This window comes from Capra hircus, chromosome 4, assembly GCF_001704415.2.
Source record: "Capra hircus breed San Clemente chromosome 4, ASM170441v1, whole genome shotgun sequence".
NCBI lineage: Eukaryota > Metazoa > Chordata > Mammalia > Artiodactyla > Bovidae > Capra > Capra hircus.
This window is the reverse complement of record NC_030811.1, coordinates 60,669,428-60,676,046: the sequence shown is the minus strand read 5'-3', so window position 1 is coordinate 60,676,046 and position 6,619 is coordinate 60,669,428. Positions and strand designations below refer to the sequence as shown.

Here is a 6,619-nt window from a genome sequence, read left to right as displayed (position 1 = left end):
TCCATCTCTGACTGCAAAGAATATAATCAGTCTGATTTTGGTGTTGACCATCTGGTGATGTCCATGTGTAGAGTCTTCTCTTGTGTTGTTGAAAGAGGGTGTTTGCTATGATCAGTGCGTTCTCTTGGCAAAACTCTATTAGCCTTTGCCCTGCTTCATTCCATACTCCAAGGCCACATTTGCCTGTTACTCCAGGTGTTTCTTGACTTCCTACGTTTGCATTCCAGTCTCCTATAATGAAAAGGACATCTTTTTTGGGTGTTAGGTCTAAAAGGTCTTGTAGGTCTTCGTAGAACCATTCAACAGCTTCTTCAGTGTTACTGGTTGGGGCATAGGCTTGGATTACTGTGATACTAAATTGTTTCCTTGGAAATGAACAGAGATCATTCTGTCATTTTTGAGATTGTATCCAAGTACTGCATTTCAGACTCTTTTGTTGACCATGATGGCTACTCCATTTCTTTTAAGGAATTTCTGCCCACAGTAGTAGATATAATGGTCATCTAAGTTAAATTCACCCATTCCAGTCCATTTTAGTTCACTAATTCCTAGAATGTTGACGTTCACTCTTGCCATCTCCTGTTTGACCACTTCCAATTTGCCTTGATTCATGGACCTGACATTGCAGGTTCCTATGCAATATTGCTCTTTACAGCACTGGACCTTGCTTCTATCACCAGTCACATCCACAACTGGGTATTGTTTTTGCTTTGGCTCCATCCTTTCATTCTTTCTGGAGTTATTTCTTCACTGATCTCCAGCAGTATATTGGGCACTTACCGACCTGGGGATTCCCTCTTTCCATATCCTACCATTTTGCCTTTTCATACTGTTCGTGGGGTTCTCAAGGCAAGAATACTGAAGTGGTTTGCCATTCCCTTCTCCAGTGGACCACATTCTGTCAGACCTCTCCACATGACCCGCCTGTCTAGGGTGGCCCCACGTGGCGTGGCTTAGTTTCATTGATTTAGACAAGGCTGTAGTCTGTGTGATTAGATTGGCTAGTTTTCTGTTATTATGATTTCATTGTGTTTGCCCTCTGATGCCCTCTTGCAACACCTACCATCTTACTTGGGTTTCTCTTACCTTGGACATGGGGTATATTATGGATATTGTTAATTGTTGAAAATGTGTGGAAAATGCTATGTCTAAAGTATCTTTTTTTCCCCTGTGCTCTCCACTTCTATAATCATCTTAGATAGGCTTATCCATTTACATAGTTGCCCTAGAGACAAAGGAGTTTCACTCAGGCACTTATTAAAAAGGATAGAGGGGTAACTATTTTTTTTCCTTTATAGTTTCTGGTGACCAGGATGAGACCTGCAAATGGGATACTGGGAAAACTGCAGAGGTCAGCAAAGGATGAAAATTCTCACCAAAGTCAGCTCCCCTAGATCTCTCTCTGTGGTGCCTAGTGTGAAATAAATATTTCCTGCCATATCAGTAGACAGGGATTCACAGTTATCAGCAATTACAGCCCTCCAATGTGAGCTGGTGAGTCGTAAGGGCACTCAGGAAGAATACCTACCTACTAGCCATCAGATTGTAGCCACTCCCTATAGTAAGCTCCAAAGGAGCTCAGAATGTGAAAAATATAGGGTAGCAGGTGAGGTGACTATGAAAGGAATGATTTCAGTGAGCCAGGTTGTTGCAGCTTCCCATACATAGCTGAGCACTAAATTCCTTAACTTGGGATATCTGGTTTTCTTTAACAATAATTTTTTTAAGAGATAAATAAGGACTTTATATACAGAGAAGAGCTAGTGGTAAGTGGAGTTAAGGTAGCACTAGTGGTAAAAAACCCATCTACCACTGCAGGAGACATGAGATCCAGGTTCAATCCTTGGGTCGGGAAAATCCCCTGGAGAGGGAACAGCAACCCACTCCAGCATTCTTGCCTGGAGGATCCCATGGACATAGGTGCCTAGTGGGCTACAGTTCATGGGGTGGCAAAAAGTCAGACATGCCTGAAGTGACTTAGCACACATACAGAGAAGCATGAGTTAGTGGGGATGGGTGGGCTATCAGCAGCAGCAGCAGGCCAGACAGGATGACCACACCAGCAGGGCCCTATCAGTGGTAGAAGATGCGCCAAAAGCAGGCCTTATCCTCCTTATCTTTCTGAGGGATCTGCTCTTAGAGGCACAGCTCACAGCTATATCTGCACCTAGATCCACAGCTCAGGGCTCACCATAGTCACCAGGGTGGGTCTCAGGTCCAGCACATTGGCAAAGTCAGCCAGGGCCTCTTGAGTGTTCCACACTGCTGCATGTACCTTGCTGTACTTGAAGTAGGCCTTGACATTGTCATCATACTTATTGAGGATGGAGGAGCAGTGGTCTAGCACTTCTGATACTCTTCCACCATCAGCTTGCACTAACAGTAGTTGAGCAACAGCAGTGTGATCTGCTGATCCAACTGGAATCTGTCAGGGGACTCAGGCTGTTCTTTTATCTGAAGGTTCTTGACACAGGTGATGGCCTCGTAGTACTTGGCAGCAGCCTCCTTCACATGACCTTCAAGGTACAACCAGTTGCCCTCCTGGTGGATGACTAGCATTCCTTTGCCTTCTCCTCAACTGTCATTGCCCAGGGGTCCTGCTGATATGTGCCAGGATTCTCCACCTAAGCATCTCGATGTCAAAGATGAGAGGCTGGGCCTTCTGCTGCAGGGTATCCAGATCAGCATGGCCCAGGGAATTGTGCTCCTGCATCTGAGTGATGCCCTCCAGGAGGTCCTTGCTGGCTGCGATGTTGAGTAAACTCTTGGCCAATAGCAGATATAGGAGCCATGCTTGACATCACAGCAGAACTGAGCAATCTCCCCCTCCCACATGGTGTGCAGGATGGGCTCCCACAGGGGCAGCTTAAACTTCTTGCCAATGATGAGCCCCCTGGTTTGCCGCATGGCCGGCCGTCATCCAGCATGGTGTTCTCCTTGTCATTGCAAAGAGTCTGGTAGTGGAACGTGACTTTGGTTTCATCCTGAACATCGGGGAGCTTTCCTTGGCCCTCCTGTATCATGTGCTTTTGGATCCCATCCTCCCAGAGTCTTTTAGTGATATCTACCATACTCCTTCCTCACTGCTCTCTTTCAGCAGCTTCCAGACCAGCTTCTACAACTTTTAGAATTTAGGCAACTTCTGAGCTGGTGTCATTTTGGCTATGGGCAGAACAATAATATTTTGATGTTCAGATTACCTGCCATTTGTGCAAAACTTCTATATATTCTGGCTCCTTCACTCCTCTCCTCAGAGCAGTTCTCTCAGGGTTACTTGAGATGCTGTTTCCCAGGCTTGAAATTCTAAAACTTCCCACCAAATAAAACATAACTCTCACCTTTTGGAGGAGGAACTGGCAACCCACTGCAGTATTCTTGCCTGGAAAATTCCACAGACAGTATGGGATCACCAAGAGTCAGACAAGACTGAGAATGCATGAACATGGCATAGATTTCTTTTAAACTGGCATTCTTGCTAATGATGTTATCTCGGCATCATTGGAGACTGAAAAAAATTCCTGCTCTGTAAATAAAGCTAATTAAATGTCTATATAAATTTTAAAAGGGGCAATACTTTAATTTTTTTCTTACTTAACAGTGTAAAAATTCTTTGAACTTAGCTAAAACCATGGAAAAATCTTGCTACTTTAGTGTTTAGCAGTATACCAAGACTAGCAAGAGTTTGCTTTAGGATTTTATTGAATAATTAAGATTATATTTTGAGTGTGTCAGGGCCATTCAGATTGTTGGTGTTGCATCATAGCTACCTTAACTGTTTTAAACATGGACCTCTGTGCCTGTGAATTTACTTGCATGCTTCTACTTGAATTTACTGACTCAACTTTTAGATTGTGACTATTTTTTAAGTCAACAAAAGAAGAAGCTAAAATTTTACATAGTTCCTTTTTCCCCAAATTAAGATTGGCAAGGAAAAATATTGATTCTTGACCTTTCCTCTCCCAGGGGCAGCTATCGCCTTCTTGTCTCACTGTGTATCCTGAGAGGTTGGCCTGGCTACCATCAGGTTGCAGGGCCCCAAAATATGGCCAGATACAAATTTGGGTTGTACTCCATTTGCAGCTAGGGTCCTACCAACTATCCCCAGCTCTCAAGGGAATTGTCTAAGTCATCCTTTCAGTTATCTTCGGGAGTAGCTCTAGATCTCGGAAGGGGAGTAATGTTTGCTTCATTGGAGACCCCTCTTGTGTCCACGTGCTGTGTTGAGCTGTGCTGTGCCTAGTCGCTCAATTGTGTCTCTCTGTGACTCCACAGATGGTAGCCCACCAGGCTCCTCAGACCATGGGATTTTCCAGACTAGAATACTGGAGTGGGTTGTCATTTCCTCCTCCAGGGGATCTTCCCAACCTAGGGGATGAATCTGCATTTCTTGTGTCTCCTGCATTGGCAGGTGGATTCTTTACCACTGAGTCACCTGGGGAACCCCTGTCAAGAATATTTACTCTCTGTCTCAGGTAAAATGTGAGACAATATATTTAAGAGGATTATTTTTTAAAGTAGTTCTCTGATCAGAAATTGACCTAATTGAAAGCTGACATTCAGAGTCTGATAAGAACTGTTTTTTAGACCTTGTCTACTAAGCTAAAAAGCAGAGCCATTACTTTGCCAACAAAGGTCCATCTAGTCAAGGCTATGGTTTTTCCAGTAGTCATGTATGGATGTGAGAGTTGGACTATAAAGAAAGCTGAGTGCCGGAGAACTGATGCTTTTGACCGGTGTTGTTGGAGGAAGAGAAGGGGATGACAGAGGATGAGATGATTGGATGGCATCACCGACTCAATGGACATGAGTTTGAGTAAACTCTGGGAGTTATTGATAGACAGGGAGGCCTGGCGTGCTGCAGTCCATGGGGTCGCAAAGAGTCGGACACAACTGAGCGACTGAACTGAACTGAACTAAGGTAAAATGAAACTACGCACCCAGAGGGGGAAAAAAACCATTCTGAAGCCATTGTGGAAGGATTACTAAACATTCCAAAGAAATATGGCTATAGATATAGAATGTAGGAGTCTTGTGATTTCCATTTTTGTTGGAAATCTTCTCCCAGAAATGAAAGAGGAAATTGAGAATAATGCAAGATTGGATGGTGGGGTCAGAATCTTGAAATTATTTTGGTTACAACCCAATTCTTTGAGGAATTAAAACAATTGTACTTGTCTTACAATTGAGTCTTTACCAGAACAAAAATGCAGCTCTAGCAACAATTCAAAGTCTACCTATCTTTTTACCAATCCCCCCAACTTCCCTATCTATATCAAAAGGCTTGTAGATGTTGTAAAACATCTGAATTTTGGAAACAATAGTCCTTTTGGAGAAATGTACAGCCTTTATCTGTCCTTTGAGATGTAAATATTCTGCCTGGTCTTCCTTAGGAACCCAGCACCATCTCTTGAAATGCAAATTTATGAAAGAATTTTTATCAGAGAAAAAATAAATTAAACTATTTGGAAACAAGGTAAATGAAAAGTCTCAAGCCTTTTTCACAAATATTAATAAAAGCTTTAGCCACCTGACATGTAATCTTAACTTATTCTTTCTGCCAGAAATACAACCAGCCATTCTTTTATAAACCAGTTTGCACTGTTGCACCTCATGGATAACACTTTAAAGCAAAAATCATAAAATCAATGTGTCTATATGCCTTTGTATGTATGTTATAGTTGTGTGAAATTTTTCTGCCTCTGGATGATATTGCCAAAACTAATTTGTCAAGAGTTCTATTTAATTTACTTGAAGACAAAATTTTAAATTAATTGTGTTCTCTCAGAAATATAGAAACTAACCCAAACGTTTTTCAAGTTCACATGATCTAAGATAAAAGCTAAATTTTGTTGGCTTAATTACAGTAGGCATGTCTTTAGAGTTATAAGCAATGAATATGATACTTTGATTCTACCTAGATTCACTAAAAGTCAGATAAGCTCATATTTTCTCTGTTACAGAATTGAGTGTGATTGTGAGGGAAAAAATATATTTCAGTAGAAAATTATAATACAATTTTGTGGATATCAGATTCTAGTTCCATTTATTGTCTTTGAGGTTTTGTTATATATCTATAAAACTAGATCCTGATTCTTCCAGTATCCTCAAATATCTGGCTACAAGTCTCCAGACTAACATTTTCAGTTTTCTCCCACCCTTTCTGAGTTGATATCCTTATGAACAAAGACTTCCGTTGAACCTCTCTGGCAAGACAATACCAGATATACCTAATAACCCAGAAAGCAGCCAAACTTCAAGAACTTGAACTTTGGGTCCACATCCCCCAGTTAAAATGGGCTCTCTAGACTCTTGGACTGCACATTAGCTGGAGATCTAAAATTAAAATTGTCTTGGGAAGTTCCTCCCCAGAAGCTGATGGCATCCTAAGGCAGACAGCTCTCCCAAAATTCAGGGGTCAAGATCCTCATTCAATATAAAAGCTTGATTCCTTTTGCCTTTTCACAACTTAGTCTTTCTGTTAATGCATGAGAAAACAGAGCTCCTTAAATTTGGCAACTATTGCTGAATCTACTGCTAAGCCCATAGCTGCACAACAAAAGTGCCTATATTTTCTTGCGAAAGTGGTTTTAGGTAATAGAATTGCTTTTGGCTGAACAAA

The 6,619-nt window shown here is 41.8% G+C and overlaps 1 pseudogene; it reads right to left on the bottom strand.

Moving 5' to 3' along the window:
- LOC102178238 lies at nt 2,168–3,071 on the bottom strand (annotated as a pseudogene).